Source organism: Castor canadensis, chromosome 14 (assembly GCF_047511655.1).
Source record: "Castor canadensis chromosome 14, mCasCan1.hap1v2, whole genome shotgun sequence".
Lineage (NCBI taxonomy): Eukaryota > Metazoa > Chordata > Mammalia > Rodentia > Castoridae > Castor > Castor canadensis.
In genome coordinates, this window is record NC_133399.1 from 65,962,525 (window position 1) to 65,976,200 (window position 13,676).

A 13,676-nucleotide genomic window follows, 5' to 3' on the forward strand; every position below is an offset into this window, starting at 1 on the left:
CTTTTAGCTTGCCAAGGAACCTCATTAATGAGTTAGTATGGTGGCCTACGGAGTGATTAGGAGAAAGCATTGAGAGAGGGTTTGCATACCTCTCGATCTGATCTTCTTGTTAACACTGGAGAACTGATTAATAACCGTGAAGAAAATAGAGGTCCTGCTGGGTGGCCCACAGGGAGCAATACCTAATTAGAGGAAACATCCGTTGCCAAGCCTAGAGCTGCTGCTAGAGAGCTGATGAATAACCTCTGACATCGGAGTTGGAATTTAGCCCAATTCCTGTCACTTTCTCCTGTAACTTGACAGTGTGATTCACTGATGAGAAAAGTGGATCTTTGGCAGTAAGCCCTCCCACGCCCAAGCCTCTCAAATACCATCTGACTCCTTCTGAATTCACCCCTCTTTTAGAGATCAGTGATTAGGTAATCTCTCTGATCTAGTTTTTATGATTAAGGCAAATTAGAAAATTAGGGACAATTAAACTGGTTATGGTAGAGGTTGAGATGTGCCCTGTCAAAGTACAATCTCTTTGAGACTGCCTCCCCCAGCTTCTTGACTGGGCAGAATTTAGTTCCTGTTCCTTCCCTGGAATTGAAGCGTGGCTGATTTAAATGACAATAGGGAGTTTTCCAAGCCCATCAGAACTTTTTGATGACAAGGGATCATACCTCCCTCTTAAATTCTTCCTTAAAACATTATATGACAAATGCCTGATAACTTCTGTAATAAAGATGAGGGAAAAACCAGGTCGCCCATAATCACTTAGAGGTACCAAGTACCAAGTAACACAGTAACAAGGCCCTGAGTGGAAGGGACATTCAATTCAGAGCAGATGTGGAGGAATTTGACTCTCGTGAAGGAAAGGTATTTCTTCTGTGGAGCAAAAGGGAACAAAGGACATAGTTGCCACAGTGGTGACATGGTGGCTGAAGTATGGAGGCTGACTTGGCTCTTGATGGGCTTTGTGTTCTCCATGAAGTGTGAGAGATGGTCAGCAACTGAGGGGGAGGAAAGGAGGGAGTGGAGAGGAGTGACATGACAATGGAGAGGTGCTTAGGAGAGGAGATTTAGGAAGATTTCTGGGTATGGTTGAGTGCACATTTGTGATTGGTTACTATTAACTTGATGGGATCTAACTGGCTCCCTAACTGGGTGTTTTTCTGCAGTAATAATTGAGGTTTCAGGCTCAGGCACTGAGAGTGTAGGTAGATATTGGATCTTGGAGCCATTAGTCCTCATTTCACACCAGATTTTCACTAGAGGACTCTCCTGCTCTTCAAATGAGTTGATGACCATAAATAATATACCATATACCAAAAAGAGCACCTCCAAGATATCTGCAGGATGAAAAATTTTCTATCCCAGAATCATTGCCACTATATCCATGGCAATAATGGCTTTGAGGGCATTCCTTGCTGTGAAGGTAAACTGTGGGAGGAAGATGATGGTGGACCTTCCTTTTCAGGATCTTAATGCAGACTGCAGTTAACGATAATTGTGCCCAAAACACTGATGACAGTCCTCATCTTCCTGTGGCAATGTCACAAACGTAACTGGCATAGTTGGATATGACACCTGCAGATAGGTACACTGCCATGTGCTGCTTGTGCCCCAGATGCTTACTATGCTGGAGGGAAAGCTCCAGAGAACATACATACTTGCTCTGTGAAATAAGAAGAAATGACTGACTACTGGCCAAAGCAGTGGAGAGCAAAGGACCTTTGAGTCTGGATTAGATGTGAACTATCTCATCACTGCTTGCTGTAGAGAAGGTCAGGATCCAGGAATGTTTGCAGGTATGTTACTTGTCGTAGTCTGTCGGCCATCACTTAGGTAAGTCCACCCTTGCCAATCACCTTTCTGAGGTCTCCTTTTTGTGTTCTTATCCAACTGGTCAGCTTTTATACCATCAAAATAACTCTAGACCCTGGATTTCAGAGATTCATATTGCCAAACAACAGCTGACCCAAATGCACAGCCGGTAAAGCCAACAGTTTAAAAAAAAAAATTCAGCCAGGTACCAATGGCTCATGCCTATAATCCTAGATACTTGGGAGGCAGACGCCAGCAGGATTGAAGTTGGAAGTCAGCCTGGGCAAATAGCTCATGAGACCCCATCTTGAAAATACTCAACACAAAAGAGTGCTGGCGGAGTGGCTCAAGTGGTAGAGTGCTTGCTAGGCAAGTGTGAGTTCAAACCCAGAACCACAGAAAAACGGTTTCAACAAGAGTCCTTACAATGTAAGGAGAAGGATAAAAGACTGCCTTTTCTGTAGGTAGAATCAAAGCACTTTTCTTGTGTGCTTTACCACTTGGCTCAGAACAGTGATCTTGGAGATTCGACCTTCCTGGGTGCTTTTCTGAGTTCACATTCTTGCTGAAAAAAGAAGTTAAACCCCAGCCACAAAAATACTTCCTAGGTGAAGGAAGGAGAATTCAACATGCTGTAAGGCCTATGATTTGTTCTTTTTATTAGCTCATTTAATCTCAATAACTTTCTGAGGCAGGAATTATTATTATCCCCATTTTTTTTAAACCTAGAAAACTGAGACACAAGTTTTTTTGCCCTCATGCATATACCTGGGGGAGCTTGTTATCAGATCCAACCTATGGACTGGTCATGACTTGAGTTAAAAATCCTGTGGTGTGCGCGTGCACGCGTGCACACACACACACACACACACACTGTAAAAACTGAGGAAAAAGTCACATAACAGAAATTCAACATTTTAGCCATTTTAAAGTGTGTCAGTTCAGTGGTTTTTAGTAAATTCATAGGGTAGTGCAGCCATCACCACCATCTAATTCTAGAACGTTTTCAACACTCCAGAAACATGCCTCATACCTCTAAACACTCACTCCCCATTACACCTTCCACCAGCCCCTGGTGACCACTAATGGCTTTCTCTCTTTGGAATTCACAATTTTGGACATTTTATACAAATGTAACCATACAATGCATGGCTTTTCATGTCTTTAATTTGTTTTATAACTTTCATCCAGTTGTAGCATATATCAGCATTTTATAACTTTTCCTTTGTGTGTGTGTGTGGTGCTGGGAATTGAACCTAGGACCTAATGAATGCTAGGCCAGCACTCTACCACTGAGCTACACCTCCAGCCCAGTACTATATCTTTTTATGGATAAATAATAGTCCCTTGTATGGGTATACCACTTTTGCTTATCCATTTATCAGTTAATGGATATTTGGGTTATTTCTGCATTTGGCAATTATAAATAATGCTGCTGTGAAAATTTGTGTATACTTTTTATCTGAACATATGTTTGCAGTTCTGTAAGGTATATACCTGGTAGTGGAAGTGCTGAGTCATATGGTAATTCTACGTTTAACCTTTTGAGGAACTGCCAGACTTTTCCACAGAGGCTGTGCCATTGTATATTCCCACCAGCAAAGAATGGAGACTCCATTGTCATGTCCTGACCAAATTTGTGATTTTTCACTTTTACATTACAGTCATTCTTGTGAGTGGAAAGTGATATCTCTGTGTGGTTTTGATTTATATGTCCTTAATTTAATATCCTTATTGGCCATTTGTATGTTTTCTTTGGAGAAATATTTATTTAAGCCCCTGTCTCTTTTTTTGAGTTATAAGAATTCTTTATGTATTGTGGATACTAGATCTTTATCAGATGTACAATTTGCAAATGTTTTCTATTATGTAGGTTGCCTTTTCACTTTTTTGATAGTTTTCTGTGATGCACAGAAGCTGGCAATTTTGACGAAGTCCAATTTGCCAACTTTTTCTTTTGTTGCTTATGCTTCTTGTCATTTAAGCCGAGGGCTAGAGGTGAGGCTCAAGCAGTAGAGTGCCTGCTTTGCAAGCGTAAAGCCCTGAGTTCAAATCCAGGTCCATCCAAAAAAAGAGAAAGAAAGAAACCATTGCTTAAGGTGAGGTCCTGAAGACACATTTTTTTTTTTCTAAAAATTTTATAGTTTTGGTTCTTTATTTAGGTCTCAATCAATTTGATTTAACTTTTGTATATGGTATGAGATAAGGGTTCAATTTCATCCTTTTGCATGTGAATATCTAGTTTTCTTAATTCTGCTTGTTGAACAGATGATTCTTTCCCTATTAAATGGTTTTGGCATCTTTATTGAAAACCAATTGACCTCAGAATTGAGAATTCTATTACAATGATGTGTAAGTCTGTTTTTGTGAAGCACCATACTGTCTTCATTACTGTAGCTTTGTAGAAAATTTTGAAATTGGGAAATGTGTGTTCTACTTTTTTCTTTTTTTTTTCAAGAATGCTTTGGCTATGTCTGGATTAACAATGACATATGAATTTTAGAATCAATTGGCGTTTGACAGGGATTGCATTGAATTCTGTTCATCAATTTGGGCAGTATTGCTATCTTAACAATATTAAGGTTTCCAATATATGATGCTGCATTTTTCCTATTAATTTAGGTCTTTAAAAATTTTAGCAATGTTTCCTAGTTTTTGATGTATAAGATTTTTCCTTTGTGGCTGAACTTATTCCTAGGTACCTTATTACCTGGAATACCATTTTAAATGGAATTGTCTTCTTAATTTCCTTTCAGACTGTCTATTGCTACTATATAGAAATACAACTGAGTTTCATGTGTTCATCTTGTACCCTGCCATGTTTCTGAACTCGCTTATTAGTTCAAATAGGGTTTTTGGGTGCATTCTTTAGGGTTTTCTATGTATAAGATCATGCATCTCCAACTAGAGATAGTTTTCTTCTTCTTTTCCACTTTTGACAATGTTGAGAAATGGTGAGAATGAACATTCTTTAACTTTTTTTATTGTTGTGCTGGGGCTACATTGTGACATTTACGAAAGTACTTACAATATATCAAATATAACATACTTGAATTTACTCCCTCCATCATTCTCCTTTATTCTCCCTCCCTGCATTCCCAGAATGGTTTCAACATTTTCATACATGTGTACACAGTATTTGCACCATATTCACCCTCCTACACCCTTTCCTGACATCCTTCCCCCTTCCACTGGACCTGTTTTGCCCTCCTGTTCTCTGATTTTGTAAAAGAAAAAAAGTTACATTTTTGTTTGCTTAAGATAGCTATGCAGGGAGTTTGCTTGTGACATTTCGATGTATATATGTATTATAACCAGAATTGGTTCATTTCCTGTATTTTTCTCCTTTCTTCCGTAGTCCCCCTTCTTATGGTAATTTCAACAAGTTTAAAAATTCTACATTCATTCTTGTATAGAGAGTACATCAACCACACTACCTTCTTAACTTCCTTCTTTTACCCTCCCTCTTTCATAGGTGACCTCCTCTTAGTGTGACCTATTTTTCATAATATTGCTTTATTTGTATTAGGTTACAGAAAACATGTGGCTTTGATTTTCTGAACCTGGCTAACTTCACTTACGGTGATGTTCTCCAGTTCCATCCATTTACCTGCAAACAACAAAATTTCATTCTTCTTTATGGCTGAATAAAATTCCATTGTGTATAAATAGCACATTTTCTTAATCCATTCATCAGTAGTGAGGCATCTTGGCTGTTTCCATAGCTTAGCTATTGTGAATAGTGCCGCAATAAACATGGGTGTGCAAGCATCTGTATTGTAACCTTCCTTCAGGTATCTCCCCAGGAGTGGTATTGCAGGATCAAATGGCAGTTCTATTTGTAGTATTTTGAGGAGCCTCCATACTGTTTTCCATAGTGGTTGTACTAATTTACATTCTCACAAGCAGTGTATGAGGGTTCCTTTTTCTCTGCATCCTTGCCAACATTTGTTGTTGTTTGTGTTCTTGATGATAGCAATTCTAAAAGGAGTGAGGTGGAATCTTAACATGGTTTTGATTTGCATTTCCTTTATGGCCGGGGATGGTAAGCATTTTTTCATGTGTTTTTAGCCATTTGAACTTCTTCCTTTGAAAAAGCTCTATTCAGTTCTTTTGCCCACTTCTTTATTGGGTCATTGATTTTTTAGGACTTTTGTTTTTTGAGCTTCCTGTATAGAGAATGGACATTCTTGTCTTCTTTCTGATTTCAAGAAAAGCTTTATTCTTCATTGTTCAGTGTGATGTTAGCTGTGGGTTTTTCAGAGATACTTTTTGTCAGTTTGAAGAAGTTCCCTTTGGTGCTTGTTTACTGAGTGTTTCTTTCCATATAAGAGTGTTGGATTTGTCAAATGCTTTTTCTGCATCAATTGAGATAATTATCTTTGCCCGCCCCCACCCTGCCTTTGTTCTATTAGTGTGTCAAATTACATTGATTGATTTTCATATGTTGACTCACCCTTGCATGCCTGGGATAAATCCAACTTGGTCATGGTGTGTAATCCTTTTAGTATGCTGCTGGATTTGATTTGGTGGTATTTTGTTGAAGACTTTTGCATTAATCTTCTGAGAGATTGTGCTGCAGTTTTCTTTCCTTGTATACAAGTGTCTTTTTGTTCGGCTGTGGCATCAGGATGTTTCTAGTACCACATGAAGAGTTAAAATAGTTCTTTCCTTTCCTATTCTTTGGAAGAGTTTGAGAACAACTATTATTCATTCTCTTTTAAACTTTTGGTGGCATTCCACAGTGAAGCCATTTGGCCCTCAAATTTTTTGTTGGAAGTTTAAAAATCTCTGACTCAATCTCTTTACCTGCTATGGGTTTACGTAGATTTTCTGTTTTTTTCTTGACTTCCTTTTGATAGTTTGTGCACTTCTAGGTTATCTAATTTGATGACATCATTACTTGTAGTGCCCGCTTATAATACTTTCATTTCTGTGAAGTCAGTAGTAATGTCCCCACTTTCACTCCTGATTTTTGTCAATTTTATTTATCTTTTCAAGAAAATAAATTTTGCTATCATTCTTTTTATTGTTTTTCTATATTTTGTTTATCTTTGCTCTAATTTTTATTATTTTCTTTCTTTGGCTCTTTATCTAGTTTCTTGAGATAGATTATGTAATCAGTTTGAAATTTTTGTTTTTTTTAATGTGAGTGTTTATAGCTATACATTTTCTTTAATTTCTGCATTCATTGTGTCCTGAAAGGTTTAGTATGCTCATTTCATTCATCTCAGAGTATTTTCCAATTCTTGTTCAGAAGTGTTTAATTTTCACCTATTTGTTAATTTTTCAGATTTCCTCTTTTATTAATTTTTATCTTCATCCTATGTGGTTGTATGACTTAGGTTTTGAAAAATTAATTGACAATTTATTTGTGGTATCCATATTTTATCCTGCAGATGTTTCAAGCACATTTAAGAAGAATTCTGGGTGTGAGCAGGGAGAGTTTTATAGAGTTTGCTGGATGTAGTTGGTTCACAGTGCTGCTCAAGTTTTCTATTTCCTTGCTGACCTTCTTTCTTGTTATTCTATCCACTGCTGAAAGTGAAGAATTGAATCTTGCAATAGTTATAATTCTGCCTGTTTTGTGTCATACATTTCGGGTCTGTGCTTTTAGATGTATACATATTTGTAATTGTTATAACTTCTTCATTCTCATTTTATCATTACACAATACCCATTTTTGTCTCTTGTAACAAGTTTTGTCTTAAAGTTCATTTTGTTTGGTATTAGCATAACCGTAAGTGTTCTTTTGCTTGAAATATCTATTTGCATTCTTTTACTTTCAACATATTTGTTGAATTTAAATGAGCCTTTGAATTTAAAATGAGTCTCTGTAGATAGCATATAGTAGGATCTTTTTTTTTTTTTTTTGTGGTACCGGGATTTAAACTCAGGGCCTCATGCTTGCTAGGCAGGCACTCTACCACTTGAGCTACTCTGCCAGCTGGGTCTTAGTTTTTAAAGATTTAAAAACCCATTATGGCCAAGTGTTGGTGGCTCACACCTATAATCTTAGCTACTTGGGAGGCAGAGATTGGGAGGATCGCTGTTTGAGGCCATCCTGGGCAAATAGTTTCCAAGACCTCATTTCCTAAATAACCAGAACAAGATGGACTGGAGGGTGACTCACGCAATAGAGCACCTGCTTTAAAGTGCCAAGCCCTGAGTTCAAAACCCAGTATTGCAAAAAAAAAAAAAAAATCCATTCTGCTAAACTCTGCTGTTTAATCAGAGTTTAATCCTTTTAAATTTAATGCAATTATTGAGAGACTTTGCTTTTGATTTATGTCACATCTGCTTTGTTCCTTCATTTTTCATTCCATTATTTCCTTCTTTTGTGTCTAGTAGATACTTCCTAGTACCATTTTGATTTCCTTCTCATTTCTTATTTTTGCTAGTATATATTAATTGTACAAAATAATGGATTTCATTATGACATTTTTATACATGTATATAATGTACTTTGATCATATTTGCCTCCTCATTACTTCCCTTATCTCTCCTCCCCATCTCCCTCTTGTCTCCTTTCTTTTTGTAAATAGTCCCCATCTACTTCTCTCTCTCTTTCTCTCTCTCTCTGTGTCTAGCTTCTGCACATAAGAAAACAGAACACAGGTGACAATTATCTTTCTGAGCTGTGGCTTATTTCACTTAACATGATAACTTCCAGTTTCATCTATTTTCTTTGTCCATTTATCCATTTTTGGGCACCTAGGCAGATTCAGTAACTTAGCCATTGTGATTAGAGCTGCTATAAACATGGGTGTGCAGGTGTCTCTATTGTATGGTGTCTTTAATTCCATTAGGGTATATACTTGGGAGTGGTATAGCAGGATTGTATGGCAGTTCTATTTTAGGTTTTTAATTTTTTTTTTCTGGTATGAGGTTTGAACTCAGGGCCTTGCACTTGCCAGTCAGGTGTTCTACCACTAGAGCCATGCATCCAGCCCTTTTTGCTCTTAGGTTATTTTTCAGATAGAGTCTGGGATTTGCCTAGGATAGCCTCTGACTATAATCCTTCTACCTATGTCTCCTGAGTAGCAGGGATTTCAGATATGCACGACCACATCTGGCTTGTTTGTTTATGTGAGGTTTGACTAACTTTTTGCCCGGGCTGGCCTGAAATTTTGATCCTCCTGATCTCTGATCCTTCCAATCTCCACTCCTAAGTAGCTGGGATTATGGACATAGGTCACCTCATCTGGCCTATTTTTAGATTTTTGAGGAACCTTCATGCTCATTTCCATAGTGACTGGACTAATTTACATTCCCACTAGCAGTGCATTAGGGGTTCCATTTCCCCTTATATCCTTGTCAGAATTTGTTGTTTGTTTTCCTGATGGTAGCCATTTTGACTGGGGTAGATGGAATCTCACTGTGTTTTGATTTACATTTCCTCACGGCTAAAGATGTCAGATGTTTCTCCATGTGCTTATTGACCATTTATACTTTTTTGACAACTGCCCAGTTCATTTGCCCTTTTAATGATTGGATCATTTGTTCTTTTGGAATTTAGTTTTTTGAGATCTTTATGTGTTCTAGATATTAATCCTTTGTCAGATGAGTAGCTGGCAAAGATTTTTCTCCCATTCTGTAGGCTCTTTCACTTTAGTAATTGCTTCCTTTGCTGTGAAGAAACATTTTATTTGGTGCAATCCCATTGTCAATTCTGGCTCTTATTTCCTGAGCTATTGGAGTCCTATTCAAAAAGCTGTGGCCTATGACTGTCTCTTCAAGTATTTGCCCATAGTTTCAAAGTTTCAGGTCTTACATTAAGGTCTTTGATCCATTTGAGCTGATTTTTGTACAAGGTGAGTGGTAGGGGTCGAGTTTCAGTCTTCTGCATGTGCATGCCCAGCTTTCCCAGCACCAGTTGTTAAAGAGGCCATCGTTTCTCCAATGTAAGTGCCTGGCACCTTTTAATTTTATTATGTATTTATTTATTTACTTGAACACTATTCCTAATCTTTTTTTTTGAATTGTTTTATTATTCATATGTGCGTACAAGGCTTGGGTCATTTCTCCCCCCTGCCCCCACCCCCTCCCTTACCACCCACTCCGCCCCCTCCCTCTCCCTCCCTCCCCTCAATACCCAGCAGAAACTATTTTGCCCTTATCTCTAATTTTGTTGTAGAGAGAGTATAAGCAATAATAGGAAGGAACAAGTGTTTTTGCTGGTTGAGATAAGGATAGCTGTACAGGGCATTGACTCACATTGATTTCCTGTGCGTGGGTGTTACCTTCTAGGTTAATTCTTTTTGATCTAACCTTTTCTCTAGTACCTGTTCCCCTTTTCCTATTGGCCTCAGTTGCTTTAAGGTATCTGCTTTAGTTTCTCTGCATTAAGGGCAACAAATGCTAGCTAATTTTTTAGGTGTCTTACCTATCCTCACCCCTCCCTTGTGTGCTCTCGCTTTTATCATGTGCTCAAAGTCCAATCCCCTTGTTGTGTTTGCTTTGATCTAATGTCCACATATGAGGGAGAACATACAATTTTTGGTCTTTTGTGCCAGGCTAACCTCACTCAGAATGATGTTCTCCAATTCCATCCATTTACCAGCGAATGATAACATTTCGTTCTTCATGGCTGCATAAAATTCCATTGTGTATAGATACCACATTTTCTTAATCCATTCGTCAGTGCTGGGGCATCTTGGCTGTTTCCATAACTTGGCTATTGTGAATAGTGCCGCAATAAACATGGGTGTGCAGAAGCTTCTGGAGTAACCTGTGTCACAGTCTTTTGGGTATATACCCAAGAGTGGTATTGCAGGATGAAATGGTAGATCGATGTCCAGCTTTTTAAGTAGCCTCCAAATTTTTTTCCAGAGTGGTTGTACTAGTTTACATTCCCACCAACAGTGTAAGAGGGTTCCTTTTTCCCTGCATCCTCGCCAACACCTGTTGTTGGTGGTGTTGCTGATGATGGCTATTCTAACGGGTGAGGTGGAATCTTAGTGTGGTTTTAATTTGCATTTCCTTTATTGCTAGGGATGGTGGGCATTTTTTCATCTGTTTTTTGGCCATTTGAATTTCTTCTTTTGAGAAAGTTCTGTTTAGTTCACTTGCCCATTTCTTTATTGGTTCATTAGTTTTCGGAGAATTTAGTTTTTTAAGTTCCCTGTATATTCTGGTTATCAGTCCTTTGATGTATAGTTGGCAAATATTTTCTCCCACTCTGTGGGTGTTCTCTTCAGTTTAGAGACCATTTCTTTTGATGAACAGAAGCTTTTTAGTTTTATGAGGTCCCATTTATCTATGCTATCTCTTAGTTGCTGTGCTGCTGGGGTTTCATTGAGAAAGTTCTTACCTATACCTACTAACTCCAGAGTATTTCCTAATCTTTCCTGTATCAACTTTAGAGTTTGTGGTCTGATATTAAGATCCTTGATCCATTTTGAGTTAATCTTGGTATACGGTGATATACATGGATCTAGTTTTAGTTTTTTGCAGACTGCTAACCAGTTTTCCCAGCAGTTTTTGTTGAAGAGGCTGCTATTTCTCCATCATATATTTTTAGCTCCTTTGTCAAAGATAAGTTGGTTATAGTTGTGTGGCTTCATATCTGGGTCCTCTATTCTGTTCCACTGGTCTTCATGTCTGTTTTTGTGCCAGTACCATGCTGTTTTTATTGTTATTGCTTTGTAATAGTTTGAAGTCAGTTATTGTGATACCTCCTGCATTGTTCTTTTGACTGAGTGTTGCCTTGGCTATTCGTGGCCTCTTGTGTTTCCATATAAATTTAACAGTAGATTTTTCAATCTCTTTAATGAATGTCATTGGAATTTTGATGGGAATTGCATTAAACATGTAGATTATTTTTGGGACTATTGACATTTTTACTATGTTGATTCTACCAATCCATGAGCATGGGAGATCTCTCCACTTTCTATAGTCTTCCTCAATCTCTTTCTTCAGAAGTGTATAGTTTTCCTTGTAGAGGTCGTTCACATCTTTTGTTAGGTTTACACCTAGGTATTTGATTTTGTTTGAGGCTATTGTAAATGGAATTGTTTTCATACATTCTTTTTCAGTTTGCTCATTGTTGGTGTATAGAAATGCTAATGAATTTTCTATGTTGATTTTATATCCTGCTACCTTGCTGTAGCTACTGATGATGTCTAGAAGCTTCTGAGTAGAGTTTTTTGGGTCTTTAAGGTATAGGATCATGTCATCTGCAAATAGGGATATTTTGACAGTTTCTTTACCTATTTGTATTCCTTTTATTCCTTCTTCTTGCCTAATTGCTCTGGCTAGGAATTCCAGTACTATGTTGAATAGGAGTGGAGATAGTGGGCATCCTTGTCTGGTTCCTGATTTTAGAGGAAATGGTTTCAGTTTTTCTCCGTTAAGTATACTGCTGGCTGTAGATTTGTCATATATAGCTTTTATAATGTTGAGGTACTTTCCTTCTATTCCTAGTTTTCTTAGAGCTTTTATCATGAAATGATGTTGGATCTTATCCAAGGCTTTTTCTGCATCTATTGAGATGATCAAGTGGTTTTTGTCTTTGCTTCTGTTAAGGTGGTTTATTATATTTATTGATTTTCGTATGTTGAACCACCCCTGCATCCCTGGGATGAAGCCTACCTGGTCGTGGTGAATAATCTTTTTGATGTGTTGTTGAATTTGGTTCGCCATTATTTTGTTGAGGATTTTTGCATCAATGTTCATTAAGGAGATTGGCCTATAGTTCTCCTTTTTGGAGGTGTCTTTGCCTGGTTTTGGAATAAGTGTAATATTGGCTTCATAAAATGTGTTTGGCAGTTTTCCTTCCCTTTCTATTTCGTGGAACAGTTTAAGGAGGGTTGGTGTCAATTCTTCTTTAAAGGTCTGATAGAATTCAGCAGAGAATCCATCAGGTCCTGAACTTTTCTTTTTGTGGAGACTCTTGATTGCTGGTTCAATTTCATTTTGTGTTATAGATCTATTCAGGTGATTAATTTCCTCTTGGTTCAGTGTTGGATGCTCATATGTATCTGGAAATCTGTCCATTTCTTTAAGATTTACAAATTTATTTGAATATAGGTTCTTGAAGTAGTCTCTGATGATTTCCTGGACTTCCATGGTGTTTGTTGTTATCACCCCTTTTGCATTTCTGATTCTACTAATTTGGGCTTTTTCTCTCCTCATTTTAGCCAGGTTTGCCAGGGGTCTATCGATCTTGTTTATTTTTTCAAAGAACCAACTTTTTGTTTCATTAATTCTTTGTATGTTTTTTTTGGTTTCTATTTCGTTGATTTCAGCTCTTATTTTTATTATTTCTCTCGTATTTGTTTTGGGATTTGCTTGTTCTTGTTTTTCTAGGAGTTTGAGATGTATCATTAGGTCATTGATTTGGGATCTTTGTCTGTTTAATATATGCACTCATGGCTATAAACTTTCCTCTCAGGACTGCTTTTGCTGTGTCCCATAGGTTCTGGTAGGTTGTGTTTTCATTTTCATTGATTTCCAGGAACCTTTTAATTTCCTCTTTTATTTCATCGATGATCCATTCTTCATTAAGTAATGAGTTATTTAGTTTCCAGCTGTTTGCATGTTTTTTGTCTTTACTTTTGTTGTTGAGTTCTACTTTTACTGCATTGTGATCAGATAGTATGCACGGTATAATTTCTATTTTCTTATATTTGCTGAGACTTGCTTTGTGCCCTAGGATATGATCTATTTTGGAGAAGGTTCCATGGGCTGCTGAGAAGAATGTATATTGTGTAGAGGTTGGATGAAATGTTCTGTAGACATCAACTAGGTCCATTTGATCTATTGCATATTTTAGATCTTGGATTTCTTTATTGATTGTTTGTTTGGATGACCTATCTATTGATGATAATGGGGTGTTAAAGTCTCCCACAACCACTGTGTTGGCG

At 37.6% G+C, this 13,676-nt stretch overlaps 1 pseudogene; it reads right to left on the minus strand.

Annotated features, from left to right (window-relative positions):
• Positions 1-1,519: 1,519 nt before the first annotated feature.
• LOC109674356 (presenilin-associated rhomboid-like protein, mitochondrial pseudogene) lies at positions 1,520-2,863 on the minus strand (annotated as a pseudogene).
• Positions 2,864-13,676: the final 10,813 nt, after the last annotated feature.